The sequence below is a fragment of the Triticum urartu genome, chromosome 1A (genome assembly GCF_056163025.1).
Source record: "Triticum urartu cultivar PI428250 chromosome 1A, HENAU_Tu73, whole genome shotgun sequence".
NCBI classification, from domain to species: Eukaryota; Viridiplantae; Streptophyta; class Magnoliopsida; order Poales; family Poaceae; genus Triticum; species Triticum urartu.
Genome location: NC_141873.1, coordinates 535,422,549 through 535,441,829, shown reverse-complemented (window position 1 = coordinate 535,441,829; position 19,281 = coordinate 535,422,549). Strand labels below are relative to the sequence as shown.

The 19,281-nt window shown below is 42.7% G+C and overlaps 2 pseudogenes across 1 annotated transcript; both read left to right on the top strand.

Annotated features, from left to right (window-relative positions):
• Nucleotides 1–4,785: 4,785 nt before the first annotated feature.
• LOC125527427 (uncharacterized) lies at nucleotides 4,786–14,815 on the top strand (annotated as a pseudogene). The gene is made up of 12 exons (XR_015609205.1): nucleotides 4,786–4,909; nucleotides 5,004–5,069; nucleotides 5,180–5,333; nucleotides 6,605–6,736; nucleotides 8,250–8,398; nucleotides 8,606–8,692; nucleotides 8,819–8,941; nucleotides 9,553–9,654; nucleotides 10,342–10,766; nucleotides 11,375–11,699; nucleotides 11,897–12,198; nucleotides 14,187–14,815. The product of XR_015609205.1 is annotated as an uncharacterized LOC125527427 (transcript).
• On the top strand, nucleotides 11,557–12,207 carry LOC147992344 (flavone O-methyltransferase 1 pseudogene; annotated as a pseudogene).
• Nucleotides 14,816–19,281: the final 4,466 nt, after the last annotated feature.

Sequence of the window (19,281 nt, the reverse complement as noted above, 5' to 3'; positions counted from 1 at the left end):
ATCATCTACAGGTAAGACGATTAGGTCCAGTCGTTTTGCCGCAAGCAAACGCCGTATTATTTGTGAAAAATATCTAAACCATGTATTATTTCTATAAATTAATAAAAAAATGTATTGTTAAAAAAATAGCTAAGAAGCAAACGTGCATCTTGCCGTGCCGTTTTCTTTGTAGCGTCTTCCTTTGTTCCTTCTTATTTTGTTGAGTTTTCATGGACCGAATGATGCCGTATTACCACACAAGAGGTTAGCGTACTTTGTTGATGTTACAGTGACATGTTTGTCTCACATGCTAATGGCCCTGTCTGGAAGATTGAACAAGGCGGTCTGCAAAAGGCCAAACACCCGTTGACACATCGTACTCAAGCTCGATTCAACCAGGGGGCTCCCTTTTCTAGAGTAGTTGTAGAGATGCTAGGATGTGATAGATAATCACATTTTTTTCCATAAGTAAAAGAGCATCTACAGCCGAACACCTCAAACCATCCCGCATATGCCCGCAGATGCGCCCGATCAGTAACCGGACAGGAGAGAGAAGAAAAAACGTGACCCAATCGGACTCCTCGTATCATCCCTGTATGCCCAGGCTGTCCGCGAACTCTCATATCCATTTCAAAAATATGGGAAGGATATGAGGACTTGCGGACGCGCCCGGACATTCCGCCACATAGGACGCGACCCCACCTGGACCACCTTTTCTCTTTCTTTATTCATTCTTTTATTTCTCCCTCTTCATCTCCGCCAATCACGTGCAAGTGACCGGACATATGAGAAGAAAAATAAGGAGTGTGGCTGCACGGACAAATAAATAGGGGTTCAAAACGGACACGCCCGGTCACTAACCAGGCGTGTCCGCGAGCGTTTGATGGATGAAATTTGCTCGTCGTGGCTGAAGATGCTGTAAGCCCTAGCTTGGCCAAGTATGGTCCCGGTCTAATCCGAGAGAAGTCGTCGACACAAATTCAGGAAAGTATAGTGGTCGCAACTGTAGAAGTGGTTGACAATGTCATCATGTCGACCCTTGTGCCAGTGGCCGGTGAGAGAGGAAGGAGATACACTCAGGTTCGAAGATGGCTGCACTACGCATGGAGGTGGAAGGGGCAACAAGGTAAGGAGGCGGAAGCGATGGCAGTGTTCCGGTAAAGATGAGGATACAAGGTGAATGTCGCCACCCAGGGGGGAAGGGGGGGTGGTGTTCCCAATTGGTTATTGCCAAATATGATACCAAACTCGAATAAGTTTATCATTGGTCAAAGACTACCTTCGAAAACATATTAAGCCCTGTATATGTGGATGGAGGAAGTAGGCCACTAGAGATGGATACAGGGACTTTCACATGGGTTTTGTCATTATAGAGGGCCAATTATAAGTTTGATTGTTTCCATTAGAGCTAGTGCAGGTTAGCCATCTAATTTTGTCAACCTCTTTTTATATTTTTTCTTAAGAAGGTCCAACTTATCCCAACAAGTTTGTCTTGGGTTTGAATAATTTGAAGTTGCCACTAGGAAGGAAGAGAGTGCCTAGGAAGGTGTGGAGTTATTTGTGCAGAATTTTCACCCTTGATGCGTGGATATACTAAAATAAAGTGCTCAGGCAAAAAAAATGAAGTGCTCACGCAAAAATAATATCAGAGCAGATTGGCAATTTAAAAGTCCAAGAAAAGGGCTTGAACTAATGTGGAGTTACTTTTGCTTTAGATCCTTTTCCAAAAAAACCTTTTGCTTTAGATCAGGAGATACTCAATTTACATCTATTGCCAATTTGTAAATTCCAAGACTTTTGGTTCTGTTATGATCAATGGCAGAGATAATGCCTTCACCTTACGACAATAATAGATAACAAACGACCGAGGATCCTAAAGTCCTATGAAATTCTTACTTAACACCTCAGTTCAAGGAATTAATATAAAATATAACATCACAATCCATCCTAGTGGAAGCTTCTAATTGAATATGTTTATTTTTTCGTTTGCAAAATGGTTCATAATTTTTTTGGACGGCAGTCACTTTTTCTGCGAAAACATGAGGGCAAAAGGGGCCACGGCATGGCTGAGCTGTGCATGAGCGGAAGCAAGTCCGAAATTTGACGGGTGTGGGTCGAGCAGGGGGTTTGCGGGGGTCCTTGGGGCTTTTCATATGGGAAGAGTGGGTACAGGTATGGGTGTGGACGATGACCAAGACAATGATATGACCAATGTAATACCCGGTGTATCTTCAAATGTCGTCGCCACTCAAGTCAAACCAACTAAAGAGATGACAAGCAAAGCGGAACTTGGGCGAACAAATTTGGTGCATGCTACTGAAAAACATCGAGGCATTGATGGGCGAATGCGTTTTTTATATGGCCCTGGAATTAGTATTGTGTCGAGTTCAAGGTCAACCTATATTGTTCCAGCCAAACGACCGAAACAAAAGTCGCAAATACCGTATGTATGGCAAGCGGAGGAAAGTGTGGGGCAGCCTTGATGTTTTTGATGTATCATGCAAAGAACAGAGACGAAGAAGTCACAGACCCATGCATGGATTGACCCTCGAACAAGAAAACCAAGGGCAGGAGCCGAAACTAGAGAAGATCATTCCCATGTTCAGAACTCCCCCTCAATGGATAAAGGCATGTTCGTTTCAATCCCATGGAATAAGGAACGCACGTTACGTGCTAGATAAATACATGCATGCTAATTAGCAAGAATATTATATTAGGAAGTTTCTTAAATAGTAGTTACGGTTGTGATCGGTTAGGATTTTTGTTTCTTATTCTAGTCCAAGTCTTGCACGACTTGTTTAGGTGTTAATTCTTTTTTCCCCTTTAGGGGAGCAGTTACGTGGAGATGGCTATTTATCACGGGCCACGGCCATTGTAACAGGGGAGATCAGTTTTGAGTTTTATTCGTGAGTTATGAACAAGGTTCAGAAAACGTCCAGTTTTTGGGCGATCCAATCTTGAGTATTTTCTGTGATTTTCCCATCGAGGAAATTACTAGCAACGGAGGGTTGATCATTACATCGACGCCTATGTGCTGATCCGAGGGGGTCATTATCTTTGTTCACGTACTGTTCGTGCACGGGTAGAGATTGTTATTGAAGGTTGCGAGGAGGAACACGGGGAAAGGACTACTGATCTTGCATCGCCGTGAAAGGTCGGGTCGTCTACGCGCGTGAATTAGCGTCTCGCTAGTCTGTGCCTCATCAGACAATGATGGGAGTAGGGCAACCAGTGAGACGGCGTGTGGCAATACTAGTCAGATGCGGGGGGGAGTAGGTTGTAGGGAAGAAATGGGAAGAAGTTGAACAATATAAACAGTCGGAGGAAGGAGATATGGCAACTCATTCAGGATCCAACGACCCGATTAAAAAATACAGATGCCAATTTTTTTAGAGGTACTTGATGGATAGATAGTCCAACCGGACGACCCGACCCGAGGCTGGTAAAAAATCTGGGCCGGGCCAAGTTGGGCTTGACATTTGGGTTGAGACCAGGCCTCAATTTCAAGCAGATAATATAGTTTGGGCTGGGTGTGCACGCGGATGCATGGAAAGTGTCATTCAGGTCTGGTTTTCAGGCTTCGGGAGTATGCTTGGGCTGGGCTTGGACTTGGACTTGAAAAGTATCCGGCTTTGGGCCAAGCCCGACCTTCGGGAGGGGCATGCCCAAGATGCAGGGAAAGTCTTATTCAGGCCAGGTTTTTGGGCCGGGCTCGGACTTGAAAAGTATCAGGCTTCGGACTGGGCTCAGACTTAGAGTTTGAAGGTTTTTTTTTGCAAGCCCGACGCGGCTTTAGGCAGCCTGCTCCAAAATCCTATCAACTCCCACCAATCCACTCAGTCCTAATGCTAGCGTAGCAGAGGCCTTGCCTTCATCTCCAGCCGGCATTGCTTTTTCGCAAGGAACTTACTCCCTTTGAGAATAATTGTTGGAAATCATTGTGCACTAAGGGTGCCAACATTATCCTATTTGTAGGGTCAGTCAAGGTGACGTGGCACCTTTCCTCCTCGGGCCAATTCTTGGTTAAAACCATGCACTCTAAATTAAGAGTCAATTTACACCACCGTCGCTAAAACTTGGAGCAAAAAATTAGTTTGCTGCTAAAACTTGCGACATACATTAAACTAATGCCACAACTTGATTTTGGTGTGCATATACGATGCAAATCACGTTTGTATACGAACACGGTCTTGAGTAGGCGTGCCAACATGGTGTGGGGCCCACCGTCAGCCACCAAGCGAGGGAGGCAGGGACGCGTGGTCCTTGGGGTTCTTCATATGGGAAGAGGGGGTACAGGGATGGGTGGGCATGTCGACCAAGACGGTGATGGGAGGATGGCAGCCAATGAGGCTTTAGAGGAAGGAGATATGTCAGCTCATTTAGGATGCAACGATTTAAAAAATTACAGATGTCAACTTTTTCTCCAGGTGCTTGATAGACAGACAATCTAGCTCGACAACCCGGCCCGAGCCCGGTAAAAAACCTGGGCTGGGCTGAGTTGGACTTGACATTTGGGACGAGATCAGGCCTCATTTTCAAGCACGTAATATAGTTTGGGCCGGGCGTGCACGCGAAGGCATGGAAAGTGTCAGTCAGGTTGGGTTTTTGGGGCTTCGGGAGTATGTTTGGGCTAGGCTTGAAAAAGTATTCGACTTTGGGCCGGGCTTGGCCTTCGGGAGGGGCATGCCCGGGAGGCATGAAAAGTGTCATTCAGGCCGGGGGTTGGGTTTCGTGCCTGTGTTTGGACTGGGCTCGGACTTGGAAAGTATCAGGCTTCGGGCTGGGCTCGGGCTTAGAGTTTGAAGGTGGGTTTTTTGCAAGCCCGGCCCGGCCCGGCCTTAGGCAGCCCGCTCCAAAATCTTACCAACTCCCACCAATCCACCGCCGACACACTCTCCGGCAGCGGCCATGGCGCCGCCCCCCGCCTCCGGTAAGCGACCTCCTCCCCCAAACCCATGCCCGGCCCCTGATAAACTGCGGATGAACCCCAGCGCTAACACCCGACCCCTCTTCTCCCCCTGCAGGTCCCGGTGCACTGCAGCGGCGGCGTCTCCAGGCGGCGGCCGAAGGCAACCTCCAGCTCTTCAAGAGTATGTGCTCGCATCCCGCTCCGCCCGCGGATTTTGGTTTCTGGGTGCTCGATCGAGCGCCGATTTTGGGAGATTTTTTCCAGTTTTGATGGGTCCGTGTCACCACGCAGGGGCCGCGAGCGCGCTGGACGGCGGGAAGGGGCGCCTCAGGGATGCGGCGGAGGCCGTGAAGCTCCGCGGCGCCGGGGCGCTGCACTTGGCCACGCGCCGCGGGAGGATGCCGGTGCGCGTGTACCTGGTCGAGGAGCTCCACCGACGAGACAGGTGGGCACTTGGTCTCCCTCCCTCCTCTTACGAAAGCAAGACCCTTGTTTTCTTCCCCCCTAGACTAGAGTAGATGACTCGTTTATCTCCTCTTGATAGACGTGATGGATTGGCTGTTTGGTTGACTGCCTCCTTGACGCCAAGCAATGGGAGGGACTGATCACTTACCATGAGGATGGCTATCAGTTTGGGTTGAATTTCATGCGGTCTGCACGATGCGTAATCAATCATGTGTAACCATGCCTCTGTTTCTGTCGTTTCCGTGTTTCATATTTCTAGTTTTGGCAGTCTACAAACTACTATCATAGAAAATGGTTTGTAGATTACCTTAACTGGAGGGAAATTTTAGGTAAAGTCAGCTTGTATATGCCCCTTTTACCTGGCATTTGCCTTGAAGTGGGACGGGAATTGAACTAATTTATGCCAAAAATGGGACTGGATTTAGCTTGTTTTGTTGAGAAATCTAAGGCTTATAACTCGTCAATTGGCCCTGTTTTTGAAACATACATCTAACTCCTTTGTTTGCATTAATCTCATGAAGTTCATTTATTCCAGACGCAGCTTATACTGTTTTGACAGAGTTGTTTCAGTAGAAAGAGTATCGATGCTAGCTTCCATCCCCTTTTACAGTTTTACCCCTGAAAATTCTATCAACTTGTTTTTTTCTCCATGCACCAGTTTGCTTTCTAGGAAAAATGATTCTAGCTTCACTTTTTTTTTCTGCACTTGTACCCCCACAAAATAGCTGGCTTTAGTTTGGACAGGAACTTTTTTATTTTGATGAATCAACAATGAACTCCAAACTCCTCCATTATTTTTTGTTTAATGCTGTTTATGAATACACTCTGGCTTTTAAACGACCTGTAGTATCTGATCTTTGTATTGTGTAACAAAGTATCTTGGCATCACGGCACTTGCATAATATGTACATGTTGAACTGGAGTCATATGACACTTGTTTGATTATGTACACATGACTTGGGCGCTTATAGCCTAACCTTTTTTAATCTTTTGGTGATTCATTCTATTGTGGATCATTAAAAATGAAAAGTGTCAGTGCCTTGCGCCAAGATATTTTCATGTATGATTACTTTTAAAGGGAACCTAAAATTTCTGTCCTCCTAGTTCTGACTTTTGAATGTGCTGTTGTATGTAAAAAGTTTGTATGTGTATTCTGGAAACAGATGCATGTTCATATCGCAAAACCTTTACATGTTCATATTCTGTCCTCCTAGTTCTTATTCCGTTTCTTCTCTTTGATGTTCCTGATAGGCTATACACCTCTGGCTCATGCCATTATTGCTGGCACTGTGGACACTTTCCAGTATCTTCTTGATCACGGTGCTAATCCAGATAAGCCCGATGAAAAAGGGTCTATGCCTCTCCATTTGTCTGCTTCAGGAGGTCTCTCCCTATGTGTACTTATCTTGTTCCTCTGTGTCTTCAAATTCTTTGTTTGTGTGTTCTGGGGTGATGTAATGAAACTTGAAATGGATCATGTTATATGCATTATAAGTAAGAAGGTAGAAAATGTCCATGTCGTAATTGGTTGTGCATGTGCATAGATATGACAGTGTCATCTGAGCATTTAGAGATATTTCTGTGGCAAATGAGTTGTTTATTAATTGCTATCTTTTAAGTCTAAAAAACGCCATTTATCAATGTGCGTGTGTGTATGTATCATGAATCATGTATTCCTTGTCTCAAGATGAGCTGCATTGACATAAATTCAGTATAGATAAATTCAGAAGTGATATAATTTATTGCGTGTCAGAAAAAAATAGTAAAATATGAATTTCTCTCAAGCCACTATTCATACTTGTTGTGGGTATTTCACTGACATCTATTCAATTATGTAAATCGAGAAGTTACCTTGTTTATGTCTCTATCAGCTGTAAGATAGCAAATATGAACTTGTTTATAGCCACTATTTACAGTTACTGTTGCTGGTTATACATTTATAAGTGAGTGATGTCACATTCGTATAGTACCTTCTTTGATTATTTGGTTCTCATTGCAATAATTTTCCTGATGTTTGCAACCTAGTTATTTCACAGTTACTTCCTAAGGTAAATGAATACATATCCAGATCTTATGTTGCATGAAAAACATAATAAAATGAACCTCTTAACATTGGAGCTGTAGTTCGCACTAGATTGTCTTCCGCAGATTTCAATCTTTACATATAGCAAAGATATCTAGCAAAGAACTGTGAGGCTATACACTCCTATTTTCTGGACAATTTGGTACCATGTGGGTTCCTATATTGTTTAAACACATTTTAGAATTTATACTCATTAATTATTGTCTCTGTTCATTTTTACTTGCCATTTAGAGGACATTGACATGGTCTCCGTCAAACATGTTTGGCCATTAGGTTTCATAATAATAATTTGTTAGTAAAAGTTTTGTTACATGAAAGTATTTTTCATGACAAATCCATGGTCATTTTCATGTGCAAAATCCTAATAAATCTGCAGGTGGAGTAACTATATTCATCCATACCATTACTTATGGTGCAACTTTCATCTACAAAACCAGGTTGTGTCAATGACAGGTAGGGTCTGGTTCTACATGTCATTGATGTAGGCTGGTGGTATAAATTAAGTGTTTTTTTTTAAAGTTCACTGCACACATTCTAGCATGTCATTTCTTTGAGAACGGAGGTAGTATTCCAACACAACTAGCTAAGTGTACATATTGCTTTGGAAACTTTGATCCCTAAGGTAACTGTCTCCCGCATATGCCCATGATAAAATGATATTAACAGGCTTTCACTAACAAAAAGTACTGTCACAATATCAGCAGCAGCAGCAGCAGCAATGCCAAATAACCTGTTGGATATTATGTATTATGCAAATAACCTGCTGGATCTCCACATTGTTATGAAATAACCTGCTTTGTATTTCTCATTCAGGAAATTGTGAAATAGTAAAGGCCTTGATCTCAGAAGGGGCCAATGTTTGTTTCATTGTGTGATACTGGGCCACCACTGCATATGGCTGCTTTCTGTAAGCAGGTTGGTGGCTTGGTGCTATGAGGATTTTGTTGGACCACCATGCAGATGTACGTCACTCGTTTATTTACCCTTCCTTCTTAGGTTAACAGGATCCACATTAGTAAATTCATGATTGTTTTGTCTGGTACTACTTTCTCTTTGTCAACTGCCCATATTAACAAAGATATCTCTATTTCAATGATAAAAAGATGATCAAACATGTTCCCGAACTTTCATCATGTAATGGTATTGATTTTCTTAATATTTCTTCTCAGTGTAACAAGGTATTCAACACTGCCTATTCACCTCTTATTGTGGCTCTCAATGTTGGCTCGCTGAAATGTGTGAAGCTTCCGATTAAGGTATGGTGCATTCATCTCATTTCATTGACATCTTTTGAACTCTTGATAAGTATCATATGAAAAAGGAAGGAGTATAAATGATGTCATGCTTATTTAGAAGTGTCTTTGCAACATTTTTTGTGTTAGGCTGGCGCTGAGGTGAAGGGTGTTGGCACTGTAACCCCCTTAACAATTGCTGCCAACAATGGCTTAACTGACTTCTACAAGTGCTTACTGGAGGCTGGTGCAGATCCTGATGTTCGTAATGATGTAAGTTTTAACTTTCACTCCAGCAATATTATGCTAAGAAACTAATGCAAAACCATGCTGTTTGTTAAGGCTAAGCAAAACTTAGTTATCTATTATTTTCACCCTCAAAGCCTAAGAAGTCCATTAATGATTCCGGTTGGTCCTTGAGACATCACTGCCAATATAAGTTGCTTTCTATAGGTTCTTCAGCATGCCCTTAACTTAATAATAGGTACTCAATCCTTGTGTGAGGATGTGATGTGAAGTTTACTGTGGTATGTGAAATAAGTACTCCCTCCGTTCCTAAATACTTGTCTTTCTAGGCATTTCAACAAGTGACTACATACGGAGCAAAATAAGTGAATCTACACTCTAAAATATGTCTACATACATCCGTATGTAATAGTCATTTGAAATGTCTAGAAAGACAAATATTTAGGAACGGAGGGAGTAGTTTATTGTGCAGTCATATAAATGAGTGAACTGGATCAATAAAATGTTCAGATCATAAATATTTTGTCTTCTTAATTTTTTCTCATGCCCTTCTGATGTAGCTCATGTAAGTATGTAAGTCTTATCTCCTTACCACACGTCCTCATTACTTGTGCCAAATGATTTGTGTGCTGTTTCAGGATGACTCCATGAACACCATGAATCCAGCTGATCTCAAGTTAGAAGAAAGCAAGGCAAATAAGAGAAACGATTATGCTACTGCAGTCAAACTTTACTCTATGGTATATTATTGCACTTGCACCATATCTTAGCCAGTTAGCCTACACTTAATTTGCTGTTGTGTGATAACCAAAGCTTTAAATTGAGATTTGACGTGCTTTCTATTATTCTGAATCTCTAGTAAGAATTTAGTAACATCAAAGTGTATGTGCGTCCTTTATTTTTTCTTTTGCTGTTTTAATTTTCTTTCTATAGGGATTGCATTTATGTTTAGAAAGTCTATTGATGCAAATCCCCTGCATGGCTGTTACAGAAAGCAATTTCTGCTGTGACTAAGTACCAACGCTACTAAGGTTTTCTGCATTAGTAACAGAAAACCCAGTAGGACATCACTGTAGATTTGCTTCAAAATTTCAATTGTAACTCTGGCATAAAGCCGTCAAATAGTATATCTGTTATAGAAAATTGTCAATAGTTTATCTTATTATACTAATTGTTGGATAGAGAGGACAGAGGAGCAAATTAAGCTCTTGTTTGGATGAATGGGTCTTAATTTCAGCATCCTAATGTGTATCAATTATTTGATTTCTCAGGTAATCAGTGCCCAGTTTACCACCTTAACTCTAGTCTAGTGGTAAGCTGCCCTGGCAATTTTCTTGTGTACGTACCTGAGAACAGCGCAGTAGTATATGTGGGTCATAGCAGTTAATAAGCCAATGTGGTGACTTTTTGTTTGTTTGTTAATGTAGGCAGCAGACCGCTGCCTAGATGATGCAACACTGTACTCAACTAGGAGCCTTTGCTGGCTTAAGATGGGTGAAGGAGACCAAGCTTTGATGGATGCTGGAATTTGCAAGATGAAGCGCCTAGGTTGGGTAAAGGCCTGCTACCTGCAAGGATCTGTTCAAATTTTACTGCTGACAGCTTGCAGTCCAGGATTGGGTTGGATTCAGCCTCGTCGGGGCAGCCATCACAGCCAAGCATAATGTTGGCGGCGGCCCTGGATCTCGGTGATCGAGCAGACAATGAGGAACTGGGAGTACTGTGACTAGGATTCAAGAGGGCAACCGACGAGCAGGGCGCAGTGATTCAAGACCATGAAGATAGTGATGCTTGCAGTTTCGGTTCAGACAACAGGCAAGGTCGACCCTCAAGCTCCAGGCTGGACTAAAAGGTAAAAGCACATGCCTCCCAGTGGTGCAAATGGGCGTAAACCAGCTGGACATATCATTTTTGCTGAAATTTGTTTAGACCATCATAACTAGTATAATTGGAGATCATGCTATTGGCTTGCTCACGGTTTCTTCATAATCCTGTGATTATAAATAGGATGCCGGTCTGTTGTATGGTCCTGGCTCAATACCATGAATGGTTCTTATTAGTAGTTCACTGTCATAGATTAACTAAATAAGTGTGACATGCTGAAATTAGATGATGCCATGCAGATGACTGAATTGGTTAGGACCTGGGGTACTGTACTGCAGCACACCATGAGGCATAATTTACCTCTGGTTGGGAGTTCTGTACTGCTAAATAATTGTGACATACAGAATTTTAATAATGCCATGTGGATGCCTGAATTAATTAGGTCCTGTGGTACTGAGCTGAAGCATGTGTGGTCCTTACTAGTATTTTGGTTAAGATGGTGAAAATCTTTTTGTTGTTGGCATGTTACCTGTGTTACTCGTATTCTAGTTAAAGTGGTGAAATCATTTTGTTGTTGGCATGTTACCTGTGTGCCTGCCAATGCCAATAAATGAAATGTCATTTCCTGTCTTGCAGGGTACGGATAGGTAAGCAACCGCTTGATAGAACACCATGCCCTAATAGAATTGGAGCTCTTGAGAAAACAATCAGGGGTTATCCAGAAAAGCGAGGAGATCATGTTGTTGAACCTGCATAGGATTTGACATTTGACTCACCTGGCGAGGCCTACGACTTCTATAATCTATATTCTTGGGAGCATGGATTTGGTATCAGATAGAGCTGCCGGCGTCGAGCGTGCTTGCGATACTGCTCCTGCCGCTGGTAGAAGCTGGATTTCCCCACCTGCTTGACCATATCACAGATTCATGCATCACAATTAAGTATTATTTCGCAAATCGTGGTGAGGAATGGAAAGAACTGAAAACTTACATCACGAAGCATGTAATCAGTTTGGTTTGCTTTTTTAAAACTTACATCGTGGTGACATCATGCTATTGGCTTGCTTTTAAAAACCTCTGTCACAGTATCATGGATGGTTCATATAATCAGTTTGGTGTTATAGTTCTATTGATTTGTTCTTATTTTAATGACATGTAGCACACCCTGATGAGACCCTGATGGCTGCTGGCTGCAAGTTGTTGACCCCTGCCGAGGTAGCCGCCAAGCTCCCGTCCACGGCGAATCTGGAAGCGGCTGACATGGTGGACTGCATGCTCCGGCTGCTGGCCTCGTACGGCATGGTGTCGTGCATGGTGGAGGAGGGCAAGGACGGCCGCCTCTCCCGGCGGTACGATGCTGCGCCCATGTACAAGTTCCTCACCCCCAACGAGGACGGCTTCTCCATGTCAGCGCTGGCGCTCATGAGTCATGAACCAGGACCAAGTCCTCATGGAGAGCTGGTGAGCTAGATCATCATCCCCTCTTTCTTCTTACTTTGTCGCTGTTGCAAAAGATGTGAAAGGCAGAGAACCTCCAAGAGTTCAGCTGGAAATGTCTTTGGACAATTCGATGTGTGTGCGTGGTCGGTAAACACTGAGAGATTATGCATAAAAAAACAGCAACTAGCTTTCAGAAGCAGAACCGGACAGAATGGGGCATGGTGACTTTCCTCTCGCGTGAGATTCAGCGTCTCAACCACCAGAGTACGAATTTTGGGTTCGCAGTCGATTAACCAGAGGACTTTTAAATCAGGAACTCTTTTAGGCAAAGTTCAGTAGCCTCTGTTCAGACAGTAGCATCATCTCCCTGCTGAAAAAGATGTGACAAGCAGAGTGGATTAACTGAATTTATACAACACTTAACTGAATTGATGCTACTAACTGAATTTGTAACACTTAACTGAATTTATACAACACTTAACTGAATTGACACCTGAATTTATAACACAACTGTACTGAAGTACTCCTAGGCTTGATATGAACCTCTTGGGCAAAAAATGTTTGATGTTCTGTTTGAATTGTTGCCTGGGGGTTTCAACTATTGTCCACTTCATGAGTTTTTTTTAACTACAAAATGACAATTGTACTGAAACACTGAACCTTTATTTGTTTGTTGAACACTGAACCTACTTCAATCTACTGAACCTTTAGGCCATGAACACTGAACCTTTATTCTTCTGAAACCGCAATGAGAATGTCAATACACTGGAAAAAAAACTGAACCTTTAATCCCAGTTCAGTAGTGAAACACTGGCCTCCTTTGGTTTAGAGGAATCTTGTAGGAATTTCATAGGATAGGATTTCTATAGGAAAAATTCCTTTAGAGCCCTTTGGTTTGTAGGAATGGAATCCTATTCCTATGGAGGAATTCTTCCTATCCTCCACATTTCATAGGAAAATAAACATTAGCCTAGACTCAATGGAAAAAATCCTATGATGTGAATCAAAGGGCATCTCCTTTCCTATTCCTACTCATAGGATTTGAGATACATGTCATCTCATTTCCTATGACTTTCCTATTCCTACGATTTTCCTATCCTATGAACCAAAGAAGGCCGAACCTTTAGGCATGTTTGCATGTTTTACTGTCACAATTCCCGCCATAATCGTTTGACATGATTTTTCCGGTATGGTGCTGAAAATTTGCAGTGTATTGTGAAATAACAGTACTCACAAATTACTCCTTTGTTATTTATCTAGAGATGGGAGTAGAGCTGAATTGAGGATATGGATACACACAGAAATAGAGCAGAATTGCTTTTTAAACATATGGATGCTACTTCCTGCTGTACTTTTTGCTGTGCATTCAGGCTCATAATTCAGAGGGGTTAGAATTTAGTTGTAAATCAATCAGATAGATCTATAGTTGCCACTGCAAGGGATCATGACATCCTGATCTCAAATTCTTGATTGGGTTTACTTTATTTCACTCATTTAGGAAGGCCAAATAAGTTAAACAAAGAGCTGTTTTGAGCCACTTCTCTGCCACTCCATGTGAAGTCTGCTCTGAACCTATTTTAACTGCTGGTATATATAGCATCTGTAGTAGGAGTAATAATTAAATTAAGTTGTGCACTGGTCCTTTAACCATATGCATGGTACTACAAAGTTCGGTATTTTTTTTCAATTACTCCTGTCATTTAAATTAAGTACTCCTAGTGAATGTCAAGATCACTGAATTTTGACGGTGCTCCTATTGGCATATAACAACATGCCATTTCAGAATTCAGATCATATTGGCATATCATGATAGTCATTCAGATCTCTGAATCTGAAGAGAGCTAGGATATTCTGAAAAAATGAATGATCTCACTGATCCACACTTTTGCTTTCTCTGTTTTGCCTTCCACTGCTGACCCGCACTATTTTTTCTGCCTTTCTCACTGATCCACACCACTGTTTCTGTCTTTCTCGCTGATCCACACTACTGTTTCTTGCTCAATTGAAAGTAATTTCACGGGAGTACCAGCAGAGGCAGCAGCGGAGGTGGTCGCCTGCAACCAAAATTCCACTCCGGAATTAGTCACAGAGAACAGCTCAAGCAAAGAGCATTGGCAGCGTTGGGGAATCAATAGAGGAGATGGAGGGATCATGGCCAATGCGGCCAGAGGAAGCGCACCGGTGGTGGTCTGGTAATGCGGCGGAGAGCTCGGGGCGCACCTCCTATACGCCGTCTCTTCAAATTGTGCCACCATCTGTGCCACATGGAGGAGAGATGGGGGCTGGCGCCGGCAAAGGAGATGGAGGCTAGCGGTGGGGCTCCGGCGAGGTGGCGGCGCGTGATGCAAGGATGCGGCGGGGGCGCTGGTCCTGTGAGCTGGGCCTGGTAGCGCTTGTGACCGGATGAGCGCGACTGACGCCTGTTCCCTCGGTGCGTGTGCAACCGAGCGTTGAGTTTGAACTTCACTTGCTCTTGTAAACTTGGGTTCTTTTTGCAAAGCTTGATTAGGCCATGAAGAATTACCATGTTTCTTCTTTGTGGGCAGTATGTTTTGCCTAGAAATGCTGGACATGTGGGTCATATAACATCCACTACATAATTGGGTGCATGCCCATTGGTGTGCTTTAACTCGTTTCATGGATGCGAGGCTGCTCTAGTTTGCGACCTTGGATTACTTTTGAGTAGTGTAGCCCTTGCCAGTTGTCATGTTAGTGTAGCCCTCTAGCGGATACAAGAGCAAAAATACATGTATTATTGGACTCATTTCTGTTGATGAAGCACGTGAAGAAGCGCATGCAGCACCACTCCCTCGCGGTCGGCACCTCTCGTGGCGCTCCACCGCCGCCCGCCTTGGTCCAGAACTGCAGCGCCATACAATCACAATAATAGAGATATATATTTTTTCCGCGGCCACCTCCGTTCATGTTGGTGATGGCTGCAAAGTAGAATTCCGGGATTTTTCATGGCTTAAGGACCTTAGACCCCGAGATGTTGCCCCCAAGATCTTCGATCTCTCAAGGAAAAAGTCTTGCACGGTCCAGAGAGCCCTATGGAACAACTTTTGGTTTTGTTAGATCGCCAAGACATCATCATTGAGCACATTTGTGAGTGTGCATTCCTATGGGAAAATCTCTCTAGTGCCGTCCATCAGCCTGGTGTGCATGACACCATCTCCTGGAAGTTCACTTCCAATGGTGAGTACTCAGCGTCCTCTGACTATGTTATGCAATCTGTGGGCCACACGACGAGTACCATGCCCATTCCGTCTGGAAGGTTTGGGCACCTCCGAAATACAGGTTATTCGTTTGGTTGATCATCCAAAACCCCGTGTGGATAGCCTAACTGTGGCATGTACCCTCTCTATCAACATGAACATTTAAATCCGTGGTGCACCTTCTCTTCGAGTGCCACTTCTCCTAGCGTATTTGGACTTAGTTGGGTTCATGGGTTGGTCTACGCGATGGCGTCACGGCGAGTGCGTGATTTTCGGTGGAGGAGTGGTGCGCAAAGCGGTCATGGATCGCTGGTTTTCCTGAAGCCACGTCTTATTTCGTGCAAAAAGTTGTGGATTCACTGCCGGCGTCACCGTGGCCGAGGGAGGCAGCGACACTGCGAAGAAGTGAGCCCTACAGTAGGTTAAAATTAGAAATGATTATCTTTTCTATGAAGCTTTACTAAGCAGACTGACTGAACTGATTTGGGTATTCAAGTTCCAAAGTCTTCCACTAGCGGTGGCATACATATCCATAATCATCTGCATCAAAGCACACTAGGACCAAAACCAACAGTTTCCATATCAAGGTTTTGTGGCAAACGACTAGCCTTGAAACATCTGCCCAGAGACTGATGAATCCAGCAGTTATGATTAACCTACTGTTTTGAATCAACAACTTTTACTTGTACCTGTTACCATACAGCAGTTTCGCACAATTCCCAACACAACGGATGTAGGTAAACTTCCCAAGAAACTGTTTTTCAGACTAGACCAGTTTCAGTAAACCGTTTTTCAGAAACATCAGCTTCAGGCATTGCCAATACGAGTTTCAGAAACAAGCGGAGCCTCGACGACGTGTCTAGCTCCGTGATCCACACGGGGAGCTGGAGCTCCGTCGCCGCCAGCTTGTCCAGCGCGTCGGCGTAGGCGTAGCTCACCTGCCCCTGCACCGGCTCCGTGTAGTACAACTTGAGCCGGTTTCGCTGCAAAATGGGAATGACAATATGAAGGTCCTTTGCAGAGGGGTAACAACAAGACTGCAAAAGGCAAATCGCCAAAATTATCGATGAAGACCAGTCTGGCTTCCTTGCCAGGCCAAGCATCTCCGAGAACTTCGTTTATGCGGCGGAGCTGCTCCGGTGTTGTCATAAGAGAGTCGTGGCCACTCATGTCCTCAAGCTGGATTTTTGCAAAGGCGTTCGACACCATCGGTTGGGACAGCCCGCGCAAGATCATGGAGGTGTGGGGGTTCCCGCCTCTCTGTCTCTGGTGCGACTGGATGGACCTCATTTTCCGGTTGTCGCGCTCAGCAGTCCTCCTCAACAGCGTTCCGGGGAGGTGGTTCGAGGTAAAATTATCGTTTGGCCCTTCAAGGTTTCACTGATGATCATGTAAAATTATGGAATATGATTATTTCTACATAGAGATAAAACCCTGATTTATGCAAATAATTTTTTTAACATTGTGTACACATCTTTTAAGAATGCCGCAAACATATTTTTGGAATGTGTGAACATTTTTTTAAATCTCACATATATTTTTTGAATGCTAGACAAAATAACTAAACTACGCGAACATTTTTTATAAACATTTATTTAAATATCATGAACATATTTCTGGAACTCGTGAACTTTTTTAAATGCCATGTACTATTTTTTGAATGACGTGAGGCATTTGTTTTAACTACGCTAACATACATTTACATAGTACTATAAACATTTTAAAAGAACTGAACATACTTTTGGAAGGCGTGAACATTTTTTAAATGCCATGTTCATTTTTTTGATGGCATGAAACATTTTAGCTCAAGTACTCGCCCTTTTTATTACATTGTATAACATTTTTGTAATAATCATACATACATTTTTTTAAAATTTAATGAGCATTTTTCAAAATTCTACCAACTATTATTTTTAAAATATGCTAATAAAAATTCCGTACTTCCTCCGATCCAAATTAATGTTGTACAAAGGCAGCGTCAATTAGTTTGGACCGGAGTGAGTACTATATTTACATTTTGCAAATTCGCGGTGAACCTTAGAAAAAGAATAGATGAAGAAGCAGAGAAGAAGTTATTTGGGCCAACCCTATAAAAGGCAATAATAGAGACGGAGAGGACAAAAAAATAAAACCAAAAAAGGAAAAACAGTGAAACCATATAAAGAAACGAAAGCCGGTGAAAAAACAAAGATAAACAAAAAAACCTGGAAAAACTAGTTAAAACCCGTCTGTTTTCCCCTTAAGGGCTTGTTCGGTTGACAGGGAAAATGAAGGGGTTTGGCAGGGATTGCACCCTCTACAAGTCAAAATCCCCTCCACCCCAATCCCCTTGTGAGGGGGTGTAACCAAACGAAGCCTAAGTAGGTCGCCCCCTAGTATTCATCATGAACTCGACTCTTACTCAATGGCTAGCAGTGCTGCCCGTTATCGAGGAGACCTGGGATCTCCCTCCTTTTCTTCTCTATTTGTTTTAAAGGTGCGGCTGACCCATTACTGTAGACTCTTAAGATGAGAGCTCCTTCTGTGTTGCTATAAGCGAGATATAGTGGCTGCGTTGAAGAACTCGCGTCGCCCTAAAACACGAGGCGCTAGCATAACGCGCTAGAAATTCACACGCGCAGTGCATCTGCACTACTTTAAAATTCTACCAACTATTATTTTTTAAATACGCTAACAAAAGTTTCATACTCCCTCCAATCCAAATTAATGTCGTACTAAGGCAGCATCAATTAATTTAGACCGGAGTAGGTATTATATTTACATTTTGCAAATTCGCGGTGAACTTTTAAAAAAAAAGAATGAATGAAGAAGCGGAGAAGAAGTTACTTGGGCCAACCCAATAATAGAGATGGAGAGGACACCTTGAGGCGATACTAGGTTTGATCGCTGCGGGTGAGAAAAGGATGATAACTACTTGACGCATTCTGCCTCAGATAGTCGCCAGATCGCATACACGACGCTACGGATTTGAGCCAGCTCATTTAGTTGCTCCTGGTTATTCCTGTATTAAGAATAGTCTAGCTGCTTTTCTCTGTCGGTTGCCTTTATTTTTTCTCTTTCCATTTTCCCTGTTTCAAATTTTCTATAAAATGTTTCAAAAATAAGAAGAACATTTGTTTCAGAAAACAATTCATATATAAAAAAATACTCATGCTTTTAAAAAGCTCACGTTCCAAAAATGTTGGGAAATTTGAAAAATTTCAGGTTTTTAAATATTGTTAATAAATTCCAAAAAGTTCGTATTTTGTTAAGATGTTCAGATATTTCGAATATAGTTCACATTAAAAAAACAAGTTTTTTGTGTTTTCCAAAAAAATGTCAGTCCGAAAATATTAAAATAAAAAAGTATTTCCATTTTTTAAATGTTCAGAACTATTGAAAATGTTCAAGTTTTTGAAAAATTGCTCGAGTTTAGAAGTTCTCAATAGTTGATAAAATTCCAGAACTCTTTGAAAACCGGCTGCTAGAGTCACCCGATTGCTGCAGTGTCTTTTTAGGGCAGTCGACACTTGTCGCAAGGGAAGAAAATGTTGATATGCACTACTGTAATTGGCCGGCTCAGGTGGGGACGCTCTTTGGGTCGGGCCAACATTTTGATCCACAGAGCGTCTAATAGGAGCTCCCGCCTGTGGAGAAGTTCGACAAGACGACAACCTCTACGTTGTTTTCATGTATCATGCATGTAACAGAGAAACAAACAAATAAACTGTGGAGAGCAAGCATGGCAACAACACAAGGTCGATGATCAACAACTTTTGTTAAGTAGCTACAGTAGTTTCCTAGCCAAAATGATCTGAACCAAGCAACTCTGATTTCATTGTCAAAAGCAAAAGGACCAACCATGTTTTTTTTTCAAAATAAATTTGAACAACATGATGCTCGTTTCCAA